Raw genomic sequence first — 10,006 nt, 5'->3', positions numbered from 1 at the left:
GAAATGCCTTTTATAGGATGTGTTTTATGTTTTGAAAAAAAAAAAAAGAAAAAAGAAAAAGAAAATATTAGAAAATATATAAAAGATAAAACTACCCCAAATGTTTAGTGAAAAGTCTTCTGTAACTTTGGATTAGGAAAGAGGTAACTGATTTTTTGAACAGACAACTCAGTGACTTACTTTGTTAATGTGCTGGTGGAAAAAATCCGTCAGCTGAATTCCTTTGGCAGATTTTGGGCTTTTTAACCAATATTAAGTTAATTTAAATAGTGGATTGAAGCAATAGGAAATTGAAAGATGGATTGTGCATGACTGCATCGTGAGTGTAAAAATTTTGCAGTTTGAAACTTAGACATAAAGTATTGCAAAAAAAAAGATGTATAAATCTCAGTAGATTGTGTGACAGCAGCTTTCCTTTGAGCATGTGCAGCATCACAAAGACTTCATCAGTGGGATTGGGGGTGCTTGGAGCTTCGTCCTGTTCCATTCATGAATGTCATGAAATGGGTCTTCACCTGCCACCAGCCCTGGTCACCCTCTGCCACCACAGTTCCTTGGACCTTGTGTCCCCCAAAGAAGATACAAAGTTTTCCTGCTGCTCTCCCCTTTCCACAGATCCACAGAGAGATGGGATTTTTCCAAGTCTAGTGGCTCCATCGTGCCATATTCCTAAAGAACCAGCAGCCCATCCTGATGAATAGGGCGAGTTACACTGATGGTTGTCAGCTCCATTTCCTGCCTAGAAATCCTGCAACTGCATCTGAATGCTGCTCCCCTCAGCTCTTGGAAACCTACTCACAAAGAGCTGGGAAAAAAATTCCCTGACCATCAGCAAACAAGTGAGTTGTGCCAAAGTTAGAGCTCTGTGGGAAATCTCTATCCATCCCTATCCTTTTAAAATATCTGTATGTGGGGGTGTGCATAGATGTGTCTTGTATGGAAAGGAAGGAGTGCACAAGCAACATGACTGACACCTTCACTCTGTGTTCATTCCATATCCAAGGGAACAAAGATGTTATGGAAACCCTTGTATAGATAGACCCTTCTGTCCATGGATTCAGAGACATCCCAGAGCCCCTGGCACACACAGACCCTTCTGTCCATGGGTACAGAGACATCCCAGAGCCCCTGGCACACACAGACCCTTCTGTCCATGGATACAGAGACAACCCAGAGCCCCTGGCACACACAGACCCTTCTGTCCATGGGTACAGAGATATCCCACAGCCCCTGGCACACACAGACCCTTCTGTTCCTGTAGGACGGAGCGCGGCGGGTGGGGGCGGTTGGTGGGCAGCGAGTCCCGCACAGCAGGCAAGACCCGGCTCCAGCCCTGCCAAGGCTCAGTGCCGGCTCCTCTGGAATGGGAAAGCCCTTCAGCCTGGTCCCTGCACAGAGGGGCACTGCTGGCCTGGCAACACTCGTTGTCTTCCCCACGAGCTGCAGGAGATGAGAACACAACACTTGCAAACACTGACTGCAAGCCACAGCTCTGGCTGCTCCCCATGAACCTCAGCTCTGGCACCACTATCTGCCCCAAGCTCCAGGGGATGCAGTGGGAGCCCGGCTGGGCTCTGCCCTGGGGCCATCCTGCAGGGACAGCTGCAAACAGGGAGCATTTGGCTGCCACAAACAGCCAAGCCAGGGGTGGAGGGCAGCTGGTCCAGCCCGGACTGCACTGCTGTGTGCTGTGCTCTGGGCTCCCCGCAGAAGGGACTGCACTGGTGTGCCAGAGGAGACAAAGAAGCTTCAGCTTCACCCTAACTGAGGTGGGTGGGTGGGCCGGGAAGAGTGGGGTGGCTCATGGGACTTCACAGAGCTCATCCTGCTGGAAGGATGAGGAAAAGGGAGTGTGAACTCAGCAGTGAGGAGAGCTGAGGGCAAGAGAGCAGCTCTGAATGACACTAAAATGCCACCAGACCTCTGAGGCATTGCTGCCCCTCAGCCAGTGACAGGATGAGTCCCTAAGCCTGGGGCTCGGTCTTCCTCATGGTGAGGAGCATCAAGGATGGCAATAGTGTGATGGAGACTGCAATCCGCTGGGAAGTCACTGGGGGAAAATAGGGAGCAGTTGTGAAGGAAAATGCAGGTGGGGGACAGAACTGTTCAGAGAAGGGCTGAGCTACAGCTTGAGCAAGCTGAAAAATGTCATTTGGCGTCACCCAAGATTGATTTCATTTCAGAAGGTATTAAACAAGTTTATTTTGGGGGGGTGTCATGTTTTCCCTTGGAGATGCACCCTCTGCAAACTTGAACTGCATTGCCAAAATGCTCAAGGCAAGTCTGCTGCAGGTCACACCGTTTCTTCTTTGGCTGATCCCGGCCCGGTGCTGAGCTCCAGCAGAGCCCTGGCAGAGCCCAGAGCAGCCTCAACATCCGCAGAGCCCGGCTGCAAGGACAGAAACCAGAAACCGCCTGTCAGCTGAAGGCTCCTGTGCCCTTGTCCCAGCCGCCCGCGGTGCCCAGGCAATGCTGGCCGTGCTCAGAGCGGGGCCCAAAGCTGCCCATCATTGCTGCCTTTGGCAGCAGAGCAGGAGGGCAGGACACGTGCCCAGCCTGCAGCCAGCCAGGGCAGATCCACCTCCCCAGCAGCTGCCCAGAGCAGGATGCTCCTGTGCTGGCTGCCATCTCCCAAAAGCTCTTACCCCACCCGTGCCAACAAGACGGGGACACACCTCACGCCATCCGCCGCGAGAAGAAAAGCTGCTCCCAAACCACGTCCTCAGCCTTCTCCTTCATCCACTCAACAGCTGGTCCCAAGCACTTCCCAGTCAAGACTGGACGCCACCTAGAAGGCTTCCTTTAGAACAACAAACATCAAATTAACAGAAAGAGATTACAGACAAAAAAGGGAAAAAAGGGAAAAGGTAAAAGATCCTATCTCTGTCAGAGGTTGAGGAAGCCCCCATGCCCTGCATGCTAGGGAAAAACCCACTCACCAGTGAGGGAAGCCCATGCTTTCACTCTTCCCCCCCTACACTGCCCCCCAAAATAATGGTGATCCCAAAGAAAACAAAGGGAGTGGAGCAGCCCAAGTCCTTCCTTGCCGGCAAAGCAAAGCAGCCGAGCACAGGTTCTGGAGTCCCACCGCTGCTCCCACCTTGGGGCTTTGTGTCGGGCTGGCTGCCCCAGCCCCAGCCCAGGGCATGGTGGGGGGTGGCGGCTGTTGGAAGGGCCAGGAGCCGAGTCCCATTTCAGAACCACCCCAGCCCGTGCCCCCAGCCCTGCCACAAAGCAGCTTGGCAGCCCACTGAACAATCAGTTGCATCAGCCCCATTAAAGGGGGGAACCTTTGGTTCCTGGCCAGGCTGTGCAATGCCCAAATCTGAGAGCATCCCCCTGTGTGTGAACTCATCTGCAAATTGGCTGTGGAGCCTGGCTTTGAAGAAGGTGCCAGAATTGAAGTCCATCACCTTCAATTGCTGGTGGCCAGGTTCAGGAAGAGGTTGTCATCCTTGTTGTCGTCCTCGCTGTTTCCAGCAGCAGCAGCCCCACCTGGTCCAGCTTCTCCAGGGGCTCCTTCTCCTTCCCTGGGGGTGAGACCAGGCTGTCACTGTTCTGCCCAGGGCCCCAGCTGTCAGTGAACCAGCACAAGCCAAAAGGACTCGCATGGCAGCCACCAGTGGTAGGCAGAGCATCTCAGCTCCAGCACAAGGGCTGCCTGTTCCCACCTGATGACCCCGTGCAGTGACACAGGCAGCACAAAAAAGTCTGGGTTTCTTTGCTTCTGATTGCCAAGGCATGTGTACAGCTGGAACTCACCAGGGCCCTGCATCAAAATGAGCCTCTGGCTCTCTCCCTTCTTCTACTCCAGATGAATATCCTGCATCCAAGGATCACCAAAAAGGTCTTCTAATGAAGGCCTTTCCATGTCATCCACGGATAAACAGCACCTGATGAGATCCTTGCACTCTGGGAAGAGAAACCAGAAACTGCCAGTCAGTTGGAGAAGGCCCCTGGCTGCTTTGCCCCATATTCCCATGCCCAGGCCATGCTGGATGTGCTCAGAGCTGGGCCTAAACATTCCCATCAATTCCCTGCTTTGGAGGAGAGCAGGAGAGCAGGACATGTGCCACCTCCTCAGCAGCTGCCAGAGCAGGATGCTCACGAGCCAACTGCTGTCTCCCAGCACTGGTATTCCCGCCGTGCCCAGAGATGAGGATCCAACTTGAGAGAGCTGTTGTGGCAGCGGGAGCTGGCCCCAGCTGATGTTCCAGCCACTCCTGAAAGGGTGCTGCCCGCAGACCATCTGGTGCAGGAGCATGCCCAGGGACCAGATGGTAGCTGGCTCGCCATAGTACCAGCCAAAGTCGGTCCATTCTGGCGGGCATGTGGGGACTGCCCCAGTGGCACATGGTGTGACCCGCTGCCCTCCCACCAGGACCTGGGACTTGTGTGAAAAACTGGCATTGGAAAAGAAACCACTGGTGTAGGAAAAGGGTGGCAGAAGCCCTGGAAAGGCCTGACCAGAACAAGAAAAAACCCACTCAGAGCAGGAGGAAAACCATGCCTTCCTCCTCCCTGCCTGCATTGCCCCAAATAACATTATGAACACAAGACAAAGAAGGCCAGAGGAGCAGTCCAAGCCCTTTCTCACCTGCACACCAAACTGGCTGGTGCACAGGTTCTGACTCCACGCTCTCTGATACCCCCACCCATGGGTGTTTCTGTCGGGCTGGCTGCCCCAGCCCCAGTCCTGGGCAGAGTGGCTGGCAAAGGCTGCCAGCAAAACTGGAATGTGGGCCCCAACCCACCCCTGCTCAAAAGCAATTCAGCTGAAGTCTCAGTGCCATGACTGGCAGCAAAAGGGAGAATCCCCACTGCCACACCCAGGTTGGGCTGTGAGATGTTGGGCCATGAGATGTCAGCAACTGGGAGCATATCCTTGCGTGGGCTCACCTGCAAATTGAGTGTATGCCGTGTCTTGAATGTAGGTGCCACAGCCAAAATTGATCAATTTGGCCTGCCCAGTGGCAAGGTCAACCAGGACGTTCTCTGGTTTGATGTCTCTGTGCAGGACCCCGCAGCTGGTGCTGTGCCGCACGGCCTCCAGCACCTGGCGGAACAGCTCCCGCGCCACCTCCTCAGACAGGAACCTCCATGCCCGAATGAAATGCTGGAGGTCCTGACACCGCTCCGGGCGCTCCAGCACCATCACGATTTCACTGGGGAGCTCAAGCCACTCCAGCAGCTGGACGACACCAGGGAAGCCAGTGGAGACCCTGTCCAGCAGCACGATCTCCAGCGGTGCACTGGTGCCGTTGGGCTGTGGGAGGACCACGATGCTGTCAGTGGGGCTGAGGCCGTGCCAGGGGTGGGGAAGCCCTCACCCAGCCCGGGATGTTCTGCACCCTCAGCTGGCCCCACGCCCGCTCTCCCTCGAGGCGTCCTGGCGGCTTCCACCCTGCCGGGCCTCTGCTCGTCCCCGCCCAGCACGCCCCGGCTTCTCCCGCTGGCCCCCGCTCACTCACCAGCTCTCCTCAGTGCCGAACGCGGTTCCGTGGCACCCTTTTTGATGGCCACCTGCAAGCCAAGGGGAGCAGTGGGCTGAGCTCGCTGCCCACGCTGCCCACGCTGCCCAGCCCCATGCTCTTCCTCCTCCGCCCTCCTCCTCCTCCTCCTGCGCCCGCCGCCAGCCCCGCCGCTCACCGCTGCGCCGTCCGAGAGCAACGTCCCTGCGAAGACTCTTCCGAAGCCGCCGCGCCCCAGCAGCGAACCCAGCCGGTACTGCTCCTGGAGGCCCTGCTGCGCCTTCCCTGCCGGCGAGACGTGGCTGTCAGTGCTCGGCCCGGGGCCAGGAACGGCCCCCGAGCGCCCCTCAACCGCCCGGGGCTGGGAATTCCCAGGCGTTTGCTCCTGGCAACGCGACAGCGGCAGCTCGGGGCCGGCGGCCACGCTGCCGAGCGGCGGAGCTCAGGCCGGGGAAGCCGCAGCGGAGGCGGCGAGAGCGGCTGCGTCGCGTGTGTCCTCCGCGGGGCCTGGGAGGGGCCGGGGCCGGGGCTGGGGCCGAGGTCGGCAAAGGCGGAGGCAAAGGGCGGCGATGCCGCCGCAGCCCCAGGCACTGATCCTCCTCCGGCACCGCCATCGCCAGGACAGCCAGAGCCCGGCAGAGGCGAGACCGCGGTGGGAGGCCCGGGGCCGGGGGCGGGGATGGGGCAGCCCTGCCCGGGGCCGGGGGCAGGCCAATGGCATGGCCCGGCCCTGCAGGGGAGAGGGAGACTGCGAGAGGACGGGGACACCGGGACAGGGAGATCGGGAGAGGGTGCGGGACTGCGGGAGAGGGTGCGGGCCTGCGGGAGAGGGAGAGGAAAAGCAGGAGGAAGTCGCCAAAAGTCGCTTTTTCTGCTGCTGCTGCCGCTGCTGCTGCCGCTGCTGCCACTGCTGCCGCTGCTGCCGTAGCAACTGAAGCCCCGGGGCCGTTTTTCCTCGGGTCCATTTGTCCGTTGCTAGCTCAGCCCCACGCCGAGCCCCGTGCTCCCCGGGGGCAGCCCCGGTCCTGTCCAAACATGGGAACTTTGCCCACAGGAGCCAAGACCCAGAGTCTTGACTCCTGCACTGTGGCAGAGCAATCCCCTTGGTTGCTGCTGTGCATTGTCCCTGATGAGGGTCAGACACTGTCAGAGCACGTTCCCTGAATGCAGAATTCGTACCTGGCCCAAGCACTGCACTTGTGTCTCCAGCATTGCTTTCCAAGAAAAACAGGGGAAGGCAAATTGTGTGTAGCTCATGGTATTTTACAGCATCTCCAACTTGCCAAATCATGGATCTTAGAGGTGAGATCCATTTGTAGTTCATGGGATGGAGAAAGATGGAAAAGGGGAGCATCAAAATCATTTGACAAGGACAAGGACATCTTTGATTGCTTCTTTACATTTTCATTTCATTTCTTAAAAGCTCCTTCAGTTTTCCCAGAATCTTCTCCACACTCCTGTCTGCTCTTTCCAAGAACACTTCCTGGAGAACGAGGTGCAGCTTCTGTCACAAGACGTGCCACCAACTGCAGCTTCCCTTGGCTTTCCACACCGTGTGTGAAGTAGGAGTCTTGCAGCAAAGCAGGACAAATATTTGAAGAACTTGACAGCTTGTCTGTTCTTTTCCTTGTGGACTTGGGAGTTGTGCCCTTGGTAAGGTTTTCATTGTTACCATTGTACCCTAAGAAAACAGGACGGGGTACCAGGGGAACCTGCTGGGAGTCTGTTATCATCCACCCAGCCAGGAAGAAGAGGTGGACAACTTAATCTATAAGCAGCTGGAGAATGTTTCAGGATCACCAGCCCTTGTTCTTGTAGGTGACTTTAAGCTGCCGGATATCAGCTGGGAACTTAATACCACAGGAAAGAGGCAGTCCCGGAAGGTTTTGGAGTGTATGGAGGACAACTTTTTGTTGCAGCTGGTGAGTGAGCCCCACCAGGGGAGGGCCTATGTTCGACCTGTTGTTTGCAAATAGAGAAGGGCTGGTGGGAGATGTGGTGGTTGGAGGCTCCTTGGGACACAGTGATGATGAAATTATAGAGTTCTCGATATTTGGTGAAATCAGGAAGAACATCAAGAAGACTTTTACACTGGACTTCCAATCAGCAGACTTTGGCCTATTTACGAGACTTATTCAGGGAGTTGCTAGGGAAGCAGCCCTTAAAAACAAAGGAGTCCAGGAAAGGTGAGCGTGCTTCAAAGCAGAGATCTTGAGGGCAGAGGAACAGGCTTTCCCTGTGTGCCAAAAGATGAGCTGACGAGGCAAACGTCCAGCCTGGATGGGCAAAGAGGTTTTGAAGGAACTTAGGAATAAAAAGAGGATGTATCATCTTTGGAATGAGGGTCAGGTCAAGGAGTATTTAAGGGGATTGCTAGGGCATGTAGGAAAAGTGTTTGGGAGTCCAACGCTCAATTCAAACTTAATTTGGCAATTTTGTACAGGATATTAAAAAAAGTTTTTCAAATATATTAACTGCAATAGGAAGGCCAACCTTTGTTCTGTACTGGATGTGGGAGGGAACTTAGTGTCTAGGAGGAGGCAGTCAGAGAACTGCTGAGCTGCTTGGATGTTCATAGATCAATGGGCCCAGGTGGGATCCACCCCAGGGTGATGAGGGAGCTTGCAGATGAGCTTGTGAAGCCGCTCTCCATCATTTACCAACAGTCCTGGCCCACTGGTGAGATTCCAGATGACTGGAAGCTGGGCAATGTGACACCCATTCACAAGAAGGGTGGGAAGGAGGATCCTGGTAATTATAGGCCGGTTAGCCTGACCTCAGTACCTGGTAAAGGTCATGGAGCAGTTTATATTGTGTCATGGCCAGGGTATCAGAGCCACCCAGCATGGGTTTAGGAGGGGTAGGTCATGTTTGACCAGTTTTTACATCTCCTTTCATGGCCAGGTGACCTGTGTGGTGGATGTGGGAAAGGCTGTGGATGTTGTGTGTTGGGACTTCAGCAAGGCCTTAGGCACTGTCTCCCACAGCACGCTCCTGGAAAAGCTGGCAGCCCACAGCTTGGACACGAGCACTCTTTGCTGGGTTAGCAACTTGCTGCATGGCCGGGCCCAGAGAGTGGTGGGGAAGAGTGCTGCATCTAGCTGGCAGCCAGTCACCAGGGGTGTTCCTCAGGGGTCTGTGCTGGGGCCAGCTCTGTTCAACATTTGTATTGACGACATGGATGGGGCTATTGAATCTCCTATTAGTAAATTTTTAGATGACACTAAGTTTGGAACATTTGTCGATCTGTTGGCAGGTAGGAGGGCTCTGCAGAGAGACCTGGAACAGTTGGATGGGTGGGCAGAGTGCAACAAGGTGAAGTTTATTAAGTCCAAGTGCTGAGTCCTGCATTTTGGCCACAATAACCCCTGCAGTGCTCTAGGCTGGGGATGGTGTGGCTGGACAGTGCCCAGGCAGAAAGGGCCCTGGGGGTTCTGGTCGACAGGAAACTGAACATGAGGCAGCAGTGTGCCCAGGTGGCCAAGAAGGCAAATGGCATCTGGCCGGGATCAGGAATGGTGTGGCCAGCAGGAGCAGGGAGGTCATTCTTCTCCTGTACTCGGCACTGGTGAGGCCAAACCTCGAGTGCTGTGTCCAGTTCTGGGCCCTCAGTTAAGAATAACCTTGAGATGCTTAAATGTGTCCAGAGGAGGCAACAAGGCTGGTGAGGGGCTTGGAACACAACTCCTGTGAGGAACGACTGAGGGAGCTGGGGTTGTTTAGCCTGGTGTAGTATTTTGAAGGCAAAACAAATGAGAGGCTCCAAGTCAGAGATATAATTTAATAGGAAAAAAGGAAAGAAAGTAAAATAAAATAGATGCAATAATACAAAAGACCACTGACAGAGTCAGAATACAACCTGAGCGTAGTGATGGAAGCAGTCCAGATGAGGTGGTCTTCCTGAAGCAGTGATCCTGTAGAAAGGTCTGGTAGCTCGGGTCCTCTGGGAATCCAGTGGGTAAGCACCCCTCTGGTGTTTAGAGTCTCAGCTTATATCCAGGCTGGAATGCTTGGTTTCTCCCTCTGGGCGGAGCATCTCACAATGGGATGGTGAGTCATGTGATAAGGCCTGATGGGCCCATTAACAGGAGGTAGTCCAGGAGGGGGTTATCTGTCAGCTGTGTCGCAAAGGTGCTGATGGGCCCATTAACAGAAGATAAGCCAGAGTGGAGGAGGCAGGGAGCACTGCCTCACCTGGTTTCAACAGTTCTTGAAGATGGTGATAGAATATACTTCAACCCAGGACACCTGGAGAAAAGGAGACTCAGAGGTGACCTTATCACTCTCTACAACTCCCTGAAAGGTGTTTGTAGTCAGATGGGGCTTGGTCTCTTTCTCCAGGCAGCCACTGACAGAATGAGAGGACAGAGTCTTAAGGCTGCACAAACGGAAATATAGGTTGGAAATTAGGAAAAAGATTTTTACGGAAAGGGTGATAAAGTTCTGGAATGATCTGACTGGAGAGGTGGTGGCATCACCATCTCTGGATGTGTTTTAAAAAAGACTGGATGAGGCACTAGGTGCCATGGCTTAGG

This window comes from Chamaea fasciata, unplaced genomic scaffold, assembly GCF_029207755.1.
Source record: "Chamaea fasciata isolate MVZ Bird 193981 ecotype frontalis unplaced genomic scaffold, bChaFas1.0.hap1 SCAF_29, whole genome shotgun sequence".
NCBI lineage: Eukaryota > Metazoa > Chordata > Aves > Passeriformes > Sylviidae > Chamaea > Chamaea fasciata.
This window is presented reverse-complemented; position numbering follows the sequence as displayed.